An 8,718-nucleotide genomic window follows, 5' to 3' on the forward strand; every position below is an offset into this window, starting at 1 on the left:
CCGGCCCCCATACCAGAGGTTTTAATGATTGACTAGCACTGAGTAAGAAAAGCATATCTCTTTCAGTTACTCATATGGGGTGGAAAAAGAAATCTAATGGGCAGTTCAGAGTTGGGGTAAAGAACGCTGACCAGCTAACATTCACGGTCCACAGTAAGTAAGGGACAGGATGATAATTCACTCTAATAAGAAATTTGAATTAAGATACTTTGGTATCACAGAGGATTAGGATTCAACTGCCTGTCACACCCATAGTCACTCATAGCTATGGGAACACACTTGTGTAGGAGGCACACAGGCCACCTCAGGCATCATTATTCACTTTCCAGGCATTCTTTTCTGGCCACGACGATGATGCATGACCTTCTCTGGGAATGAGTACATTGCTCCTTCAATGCCAAGGGTTGTCTTTGGTGTTCTACTAGGCCTGATGGCATCAGAAGGCATTCCTTTGCTCAGTGCCCTGGTCGCTTGTATCTGAAGCACTCTGACTTGCTTCTATCACTCTTTGGATTACCTGTTTCCCTTAGCACTGCAGGCTTTATCCATTATGGTGAGCATGGCTTTAGCCCACTTTTCTCTCACCCCAGAGCCACAGACACACAAAGAACTGAGACCTAAGCTCAGACACAGCATGCTCACACCTCAGCCCCCACCACATTACTAAAAGCCTGTTATTGCAATTCCTTTACCTTATGCAACACATCAGCTTTGGACAAAACAAAAACAAAGCACAGGTTAGAAGTTCTAAGAAATCAAAAGGAAATGCTGGTAATTAAAAGCTAATACTAGGGCCAGCAGTATAGCTCAGTGGACTAAGAACTTGCTTAGGTAAGTGCAGGGGCCAGGGTTCCATCCCTGGCACCGCCCCTGGGCACATCGAGCCCGTGATGGAGTCCAGGTGTGGTGGCACATGCCTATAATCCCAGCACTAAGGAGGATGAAATCAGGAGGATCACTAAGATCCAAGCTGTGTAGTGAGATCCTGTGTGCACACACACAAAACCTTAAAAAAAAAAAAAATATTTAAAAAGCTAATATTGAAAAGAGGAACAGCTTTGATGTGCTTATTAGCAGACTGGATGAAGCTGGAAGAGAAATCAGTGACCAGGATGATGTCAAAAGAAACTTCTTAAACTGAAAAGAGAAAAATCCTGACAAAAAAGAACAAGACATCAAGACTTACAGAAGTACAAAAGCATTAATTTACTTATGCAGGGAATACCAGAAGGAGAATAACAACAGGACACAGTGGCTCATGTCTAGATGTGTGCCCAAAACTTCATGCAGTCAGAGTGGAGCTTTTGCAGAGGTGGCTGGATCCAGAGTGTGTGATACTGGGATTAAGGGTGTAGGAGCCAGGGAGATGGCTCAGTAGAGTAAGTGCTTGCCTGGCAAGCACAAGGGCCTGAGTTCAATCCCTGGTTCAAAAAAAAAAAAAAAAAAAAAAAAAAAAGGTATAGCTAGCTGATTGGTTTGGCATAGTGCTGGCTAGGATTATGGGCGCTAGCATTAAGAATGGGAACACTACCCACCCTAAAGTTGGGCATCCAAAAAGAAGATAAGAGACAGAAAAAGTTGCTTGCCACTTGTTTCCTTTGTTACCTTCTACCCATCATGAACTGTTTCTCCTCTGCAATGCCTATCTGCCTTGGAGCCAGCTGGTTATGGACTGAAACCTCAACGAACTGTGAGCTAAATAAAGCTTTCCTTCTTTAACTTTGGTTGTTGGGAATTTTGTCTCAACAATGAGAAAGTAGCTAAAACACAGGGAAAGGAATGAGAGAATATATAAAGAAGCACTAATGACTGATAATTTTTTAAAATAATGCCAGACACTAAACCAAATCCAAGAAGGACAGAGAACACTAAAGAGGACAAGTGGCAAGAAAGCCACTCCAAAGATTAAACATGGAAGAAAAAAGACCAGCAGCAAAATACAGCCTCTCCAGGACCTGGAATTGATGTAACTGTAAAATAACTTGATTTCCCAACACAATGCAGAAAAAAGAACAAAGGAGTCTGGAAAGCTGACCCCAGCTTCTGGGAAGGGGCCATGTCCACTAACATGAGGTAAGGCTCAGGAGCTCCAAGGAGAAACAATGGACCAGGCTGGCAGCACTAATGCTAAGACAAACCCATGGTTAGTATGTACGAAATGAAGCCAGATGTGGTGGCACCCACCTATAATCTTGTTGCAAATAAGAGGCCAATGGAAGAATGCACCAAGGAGTTCAGAAGCAGACTTGGAAAATGGAGTTTTCATATTATTGGCCCAGAGTCAGGTTTGAGTTTAGTTTAAAAATAATTTGCAAGCAAGAAGTACAAAACTGGTAACAGGTTATTACATGACTGGTTACACGGGACACAAGAATTACATCATACATTGTCAGGTAGAACTGTATACACAGAGCAAGCAGAGTTAATGCGTGTCCTTGATGAAGCCAGTCTTTCCCCAAACACAATGACCTTGAAGCAGGCTGGGAGTCAGTACATGTTTTTTTAATGAAAGGAAACACAACTTGACCTGACAAGTTGATGGATAACAGCTGAGACCAGACACTCAACAGTTTTACCTGAATAGAATAAGATAGCTACATGACTAACTGTAGAAGCCCATGGTCACAGGCCTCTAATTGACTTCTAATTTTTATTATAAGCCTACAAGTCTGCTATTCTACTAGCGCCCTTGCAATCCCAGGCTTTGGGAGGCTGAGGCTGAAAGTTCAAGGCCAGTCTGAACTGCACAGAGATTCTGTCTCAAAAAATAAACACCCTATCACCAAACTACCAAACAATGCAGGATTTTGCTCTGAAAGTAACTCCTTCCACGTGGCAGGCCAGAGCTGAAAAAAAAAATCTGGAGCAGTGCCTGCCATATTGCAGAGGGTTTAATCAGGAGCCATTTAGGAAGGGATTAACAGTTTAAGACTGAGCCACAGAACAATGACACTTCAGGGTTTCTAGGGTCACCCTGCCACACTACCCCTTTCTAGGGGTTAGAGAGGTCCACAAGAGGCAATCAAGACACAGATCGCCAAGGACTTACCTTAGACTGGGAAGGACATGTGGGTACTGCCATCTCTGGTGAGAAGCCAGGCAGACATGTATGGCTTTCAGAGGGGGGGTGGGCCTGAAAGAACTGCATTAAGTCCAGTGGATTTAAAAACCCTCAGAAGGGCCGGGGAGATGGCTCAGTAGAATAAGCACTTGTCCGACAAGTGCAGGGTCCTGAGTTCAATCCCTGGTACCAAAAAAAAAGATATTTAAAAACAAAAACAAAAAAAAAAACCACCTCAGAACCCTCCCACATATCCAGATGCCTACATCCAGCACAGAGGTCACTGGTCTGTTTGCTTTCCCCTCCTACTGATGTGCGCAAGGACATGGCATGGACAGTTGCCACAGCATGGGGTACAGATTGGCTCCTAGAGGGATACCTCATAAACCCACAGATAGGAAGGGAAAGCTGTGAAACCAGAAGGGAAGCTAAGAGAGCCTTAGGGGGAGACTTCATTGACTAACCACATCTAATAGGAAAGTTGGAGCAGGAGTCAACATTCATCCAAAAAAACCTGAGTATGGAAAAAATAGGTGTTGGTAGTAACTTACCATCCCTCCCCCACATCTGATGGATTCCAGTACTGCAGAGCATGGAAAGAAACCCCTCATTCCCAAACATGTCTTTTTTGGATTCATTTCTCTTTTTCCTCATTGTTTTTTTTTTTGGGGGGGGAGGGGCTTCGGCTTTTTTTCTTTTTAAATTTTTACTTTTGTTCTGTCTTGCTTTTTTCTTTTTATTTGCTCTTTCCTATTACTTTTACCTTATTCTCTTCACTTTTTCTTTTACTCCTTACTAGGAACTTTTTTTTTTTTCCAGAACCAGGGATTGAACTCAGGCCCTTGTGTTTGCCAGCCAAGCACTTATTCTACTGAGCTATCTCCCCAGCCCTTACTAGGAACTTTTAATCTGACCTTTCTCTCCTTCTCCTTTTCCTTTTATTTTTCAAATTTTATTTTTTCTGTTTTTCCATTACCCACTGCCTTCATCTCTGCTAATATTACTATTAAAATTGACTAATCCTTAGTTAGTTGAATCTATGCTATTACTATTGAATTCTTTTATATTGCTAAAGATGTTATAGTTAGTGTGTATAGTATGTATGTGGTCTGTCTTTGTATCTGTATTATAATTAAAGATTTCTATTGCTAAGATGAGTATAGTGGTAGCTATTACTAGTTCTTATGATGTCAATATTTAATTTGTCTTTGATTCTATTATTGTGGCTCTTGTCACTGATACTGCAAGGATGGCATAGTTGTTGGCATTAATTGATGTTTCCTGTATGACAATATCTTGTTTATGTGTCATCAACAATACTGGTGGTTCAGTTCTGGAGAACTGGGTGCGGAGCCAATTATACTGTACCCTCCTTTCCCCAAATTAATGAAGGTGCGCAGACCTTAAGACAGAGGAAAAGGTCAGTAATTAGCCAGGCCTAGAGTGTACCACTGAAAGGCAGATGTTAACTAAAGAGATATCGACCCAAAACTCTCACCATTAAAAAAAGAAATATGGGGGCTGGGGAAGTAGCTCAGAAGTTTAAGCACCCACCTGGCAAGCACAAGGACCTGGGTTTGATCCCCAGTACCGCATGCCCTGCCGGCCACTGAAACTGAGCGTGGTGGCACTCACCTGTAATTCCAGTGCTGGGGAGGCTGAGACAGGAGGATCACTACGAGTCCAGGCTGCGTAGTGAGACCCTGTACCAAATACATAAAAGATTCATTAAATTTTTCTTTAAAAGATGTAAATATGGGCTGGGGAGATAGCTCAGTGGTCTAAGTGCCTGCCTGCCTGGTAAGCGTAAGAACCCGGATTCAATCCCCTGTACCACATACGGAGCCAGCCACTGAAATCAGGCGTGGTGGTACACACCTGTAATCCCAGGGCTGGAGAGGCTGAGACTGAAGGATCACTATGAATCTGAGCTGCATAGTGAGACCCTGTACCAAATACATAAATAAAAAAAGATGTGAATATTAAAACAATATGCTAGAAGATAAAATACATAAAAATCTTAAAGCTTTATGTGTAGGCGAGGACTTTTATGAACAGAAACCCAGTTGCACAAGAAATAGTATCAAGAATCAAGAAATGGGATCATATCAGATTGAAACCTTCTGCAGAGCAAAATAAGTAACACAGAGACAACATACATAATGGGAAAGGGTTTTTGCCAGCTTCTCCTCAGAGGACTGATATCTATAATATGTAAAGAACTAAAAACAAAAGCAAAAACAAAACCCAAATAAAAGACCCAATCAAAAAGTAGGTAACTTTTCTGAGATAGATACTTCTCGAGAATAAATCATCAATAAATACATGAAAAAAAAAATGTTCAACCTCACTGGCCATTAGAGAAATACAAATAAAAACAACATGGAGATCCTATCTTACTCCAGAAAGAATGGCTACTATCAAGAAATCAAATAATGACAAATGTTGGCAAGGCTGTGTGGAAAAATGAACACTTATATATTGTTGATGGGGATAAAAAATGGCAAAACCACTATAGAAATCAGTATAGAAATTCTTCCAGAAACAAACTACAAATGCCACTGGACTCAGCTATACACCTTTTAGGTATGTTTCCAAAAATGTTAAAAGACATCATATACAATAAGACATACATTAGCCAGCCATGGTGGTGCACATCTATAATCCCAGCACTTGGGAGCCTCAGGTAGGAGGATCACTGGAAGTTTGAGGTCAGCCTACAGTGAGTTCAAGGCCAACCTGGACTACATAACCAGACCCTGTGTCAAATAATAATAGTAATAGTAACAGTAATAATAATAATAATAAATTGCCAGAAGTAGTGGTACATCCCTGTCAACCCAGCACTTGACAGGCTGAGAGAGATCCCTACTGGTTTGATGCCACCCTGGGCTACAGAGTAAGTTCAAGTCCAGTCTGAATGACATAGCAAGACTCCAAATGAAAAAGAAACAAGCCAAACTGTCTCCAAAACCCAAAAAGAAACAAAAATTATGCATATACATAGAGTGGCACAATTCATAAACACTAACTCTTCAAAGCGTCCTGTACATCCATCAAGAAATGAGTAAAGAAAATGTGGAAAGAAGAAAATGTGGTATTTATACACAATGGAGTATAGTACTACTCTGAATTTGAGTCATTTGTAGAAAAATGGGGACATCTTGAGACCACGATATTAAGTGAAGTAAATCAGGTACACACATTTAAGCACTACACGGTTTCTCTTATATGAGAAATCCAAAGTGTAAAGAGCAAAATAAAAGATGGATAATAGTAAACAAGGGGGGCTGGTGAGATGGCTCAGTGGTCTAAAGCACCTACTTACAACAAGCTTAGCAAATCACAGGGACCGCAGTTCAAACCCCCAGCACCACATGCCAGCCAGCCCCGCCCCCTGGTGGGCTGAGCTGGCCACACACACACACACACACACACACACACACACATAAATAAAAAAAAAATTAAAAAAAAATAGTAAACAAGGGGACAGAATTTTTGCAGATGGTACAGGGAAGAAAAGATGGAGGGATTGGGAATGAAGAGAGGAAGGGAACATAAAAAAATTAGGATGTGTTCTATATATGTACCAATTCCCCACAATGAATGTAAGCATTATGTACTGCGAACATTTACTAATAAGAATGTGAAAAAAATCCACTCCAACTCATACTCAACCTGCAGAAAACATATTTTATGTTTGATAAACAAATATACCTGAAATAAGCCAGAGGGTGAAAAATATGAGAGGAGGAATCCTAAGAATGACATCACGTTTCTCTTTCAAAACCCTAACAAGCAAGAAGATAGTAGGGTGAAATAATGAGTTCTGAGAAAGAGGGGAAAAGATGATCCTGGAACACTGTAGTTTCTCTTTCCTTTTGAACAGTTTCTTCTCATTTCCCAATATGTTGTACATTCTGGGTTTCCTCTTCCAGCTTTTCATGCTAGGGAGACAATTTGATGTTTACATATGTGAGACATTTACTTATGAGTAGGGTCTCAAGTTGTAGCCACTTACCTCTGTCTCAAGTCTATCCTTCTTTATAGCTGAGTAGTACTCTATCATAGAAAGAGACCACATCTTTTTTTTAAATCTATTTCTCAGTTGATAGGCATGTGGGTTGGTCCCAAGATTTAGCTGTTAGAAATTGCACTGCTATAAAGCCACCACACTTTTTTTTTTTGCAGACCCAGGGATTGAACTCAGGCCCTTGCGCTTACAAGGCAAGCACTTACTCTACTGAGCCATCTCCCTACCCTACCACCACACATTTTTTTTAAATTTTTTATTAATTTATGTGTGTGTGTGTGTGTGTGTGTGTGTGTGGCCAGCTCAGCCCACCAGGGGGCGGGGCTGGCTGGCATGTGGTGCTGGGGGATTGAACCGTGGTCTCTGTGCTTTAGCTAAGCTTGTTCTAAGTAGGTGCTTTAGACCACTGAGCCATCTCACCAGCCCCCACACATTTTTAACTGAGTCCTAAAATCCAGCTTCTGGTGGCTGAGCCCATGGAGGTACTTGGCAGGGATGCAGCCCTTTCCTTATCCTCAAATGATATTTATCTCATCGGTCTGGTCATTCTTATCCTTTAAAACCACCTTGTAATAAATCCTAATAATATGTAAAGGGTTTTTCTGAAGTCTGTGAGCTGCTGATTTAGCCCATGGTGGTGGTCACAGGCAACTTAATGTGCAGCTGGTCCTTGAGAGCTCTGTGGAATGGCCCACAATGTGTGGGGCTGACCCAACTCCAGGACATCTGAGCAGTTCAGGTGGTGGTCAGACAGCAGCTCTCTATGAGGACATCCCACAGCAGGGACTGGCAGTGAGGGGTGAGAGTGTGGAATGACCGCAGCAGGCACCAAGAAAGGGGTGACTTTTTCTATTAGACAAAGAGAATACAAATGGGATGGAGCAAGGTGCCTGACTGGCCCATCTCATTTCAAGCCAGGCATGGTGGTGCACACTTATAATCCCAGCGTTCAGGAGCTGAGGCAGGAGCATTGATGAGAATCCAGCCTGTGCTATAATGTGAGTTTGAGGCCAGCTGGGACTACTACATAGCAAGACCTTGTCTTAAAAATAAACAGCTTTTCCACAGTGAGGTATGGTGACACACACTGGGCAGCCTGTTTGAATCCCACATGAACAACTTCAAGAGAACCCATCTCAAAGTTCTGAAAAGGGGCTAACACTGGAGAGGCGCAGCACATTCTTAGGTTTGATCCTCTAGTACTGGAAGAAAAATAAACAATGGGCCCAGAGAGGCATGGCCATTCATTCATTAGAAGAGCTCCAAGGCTTTCCCCTGATGAACAAGCAGACTGCTGGTAAGGCCACTGGTGAGAAAGCCCCTGAAAACAGCAGGCCACTAAAGGTAAAGGCTCTGGGTTCAATCCCTAGTACCTTGAAAGAACAAAGCCTAAAAAAAGACACATTCAAATCAGGTAGAAATCACCTTTCTTTTAATTGAGTTACTGAATTCACAGTTTCCTTTTTTGGCTGCTACACTGGTAATAATTAGGTCCCAACCTCTAAGAACATGACATTTGACCAGCCTGAGAGCCAGTATAAATACAAACCCCTAAACCAGGGCTCTCACAACAGTAAAACAAAAACTGCAAAAACTAGCCTTTCCTTTCACACAGAAAGGGGCA

The sequence above is a fragment of the Octodon degus genome, unplaced genomic scaffold (genome assembly GCF_000260255.1).
Source record: "Octodon degus isolate 3935 unplaced genomic scaffold, OctDeg1.0 scaffold00254, whole genome shotgun sequence".
In the NCBI taxonomy this organism is placed as follows: domain Eukaryota; kingdom Metazoa; phylum Chordata; class Mammalia; order Rodentia; family Octodontidae; genus Octodon; species Octodon degus.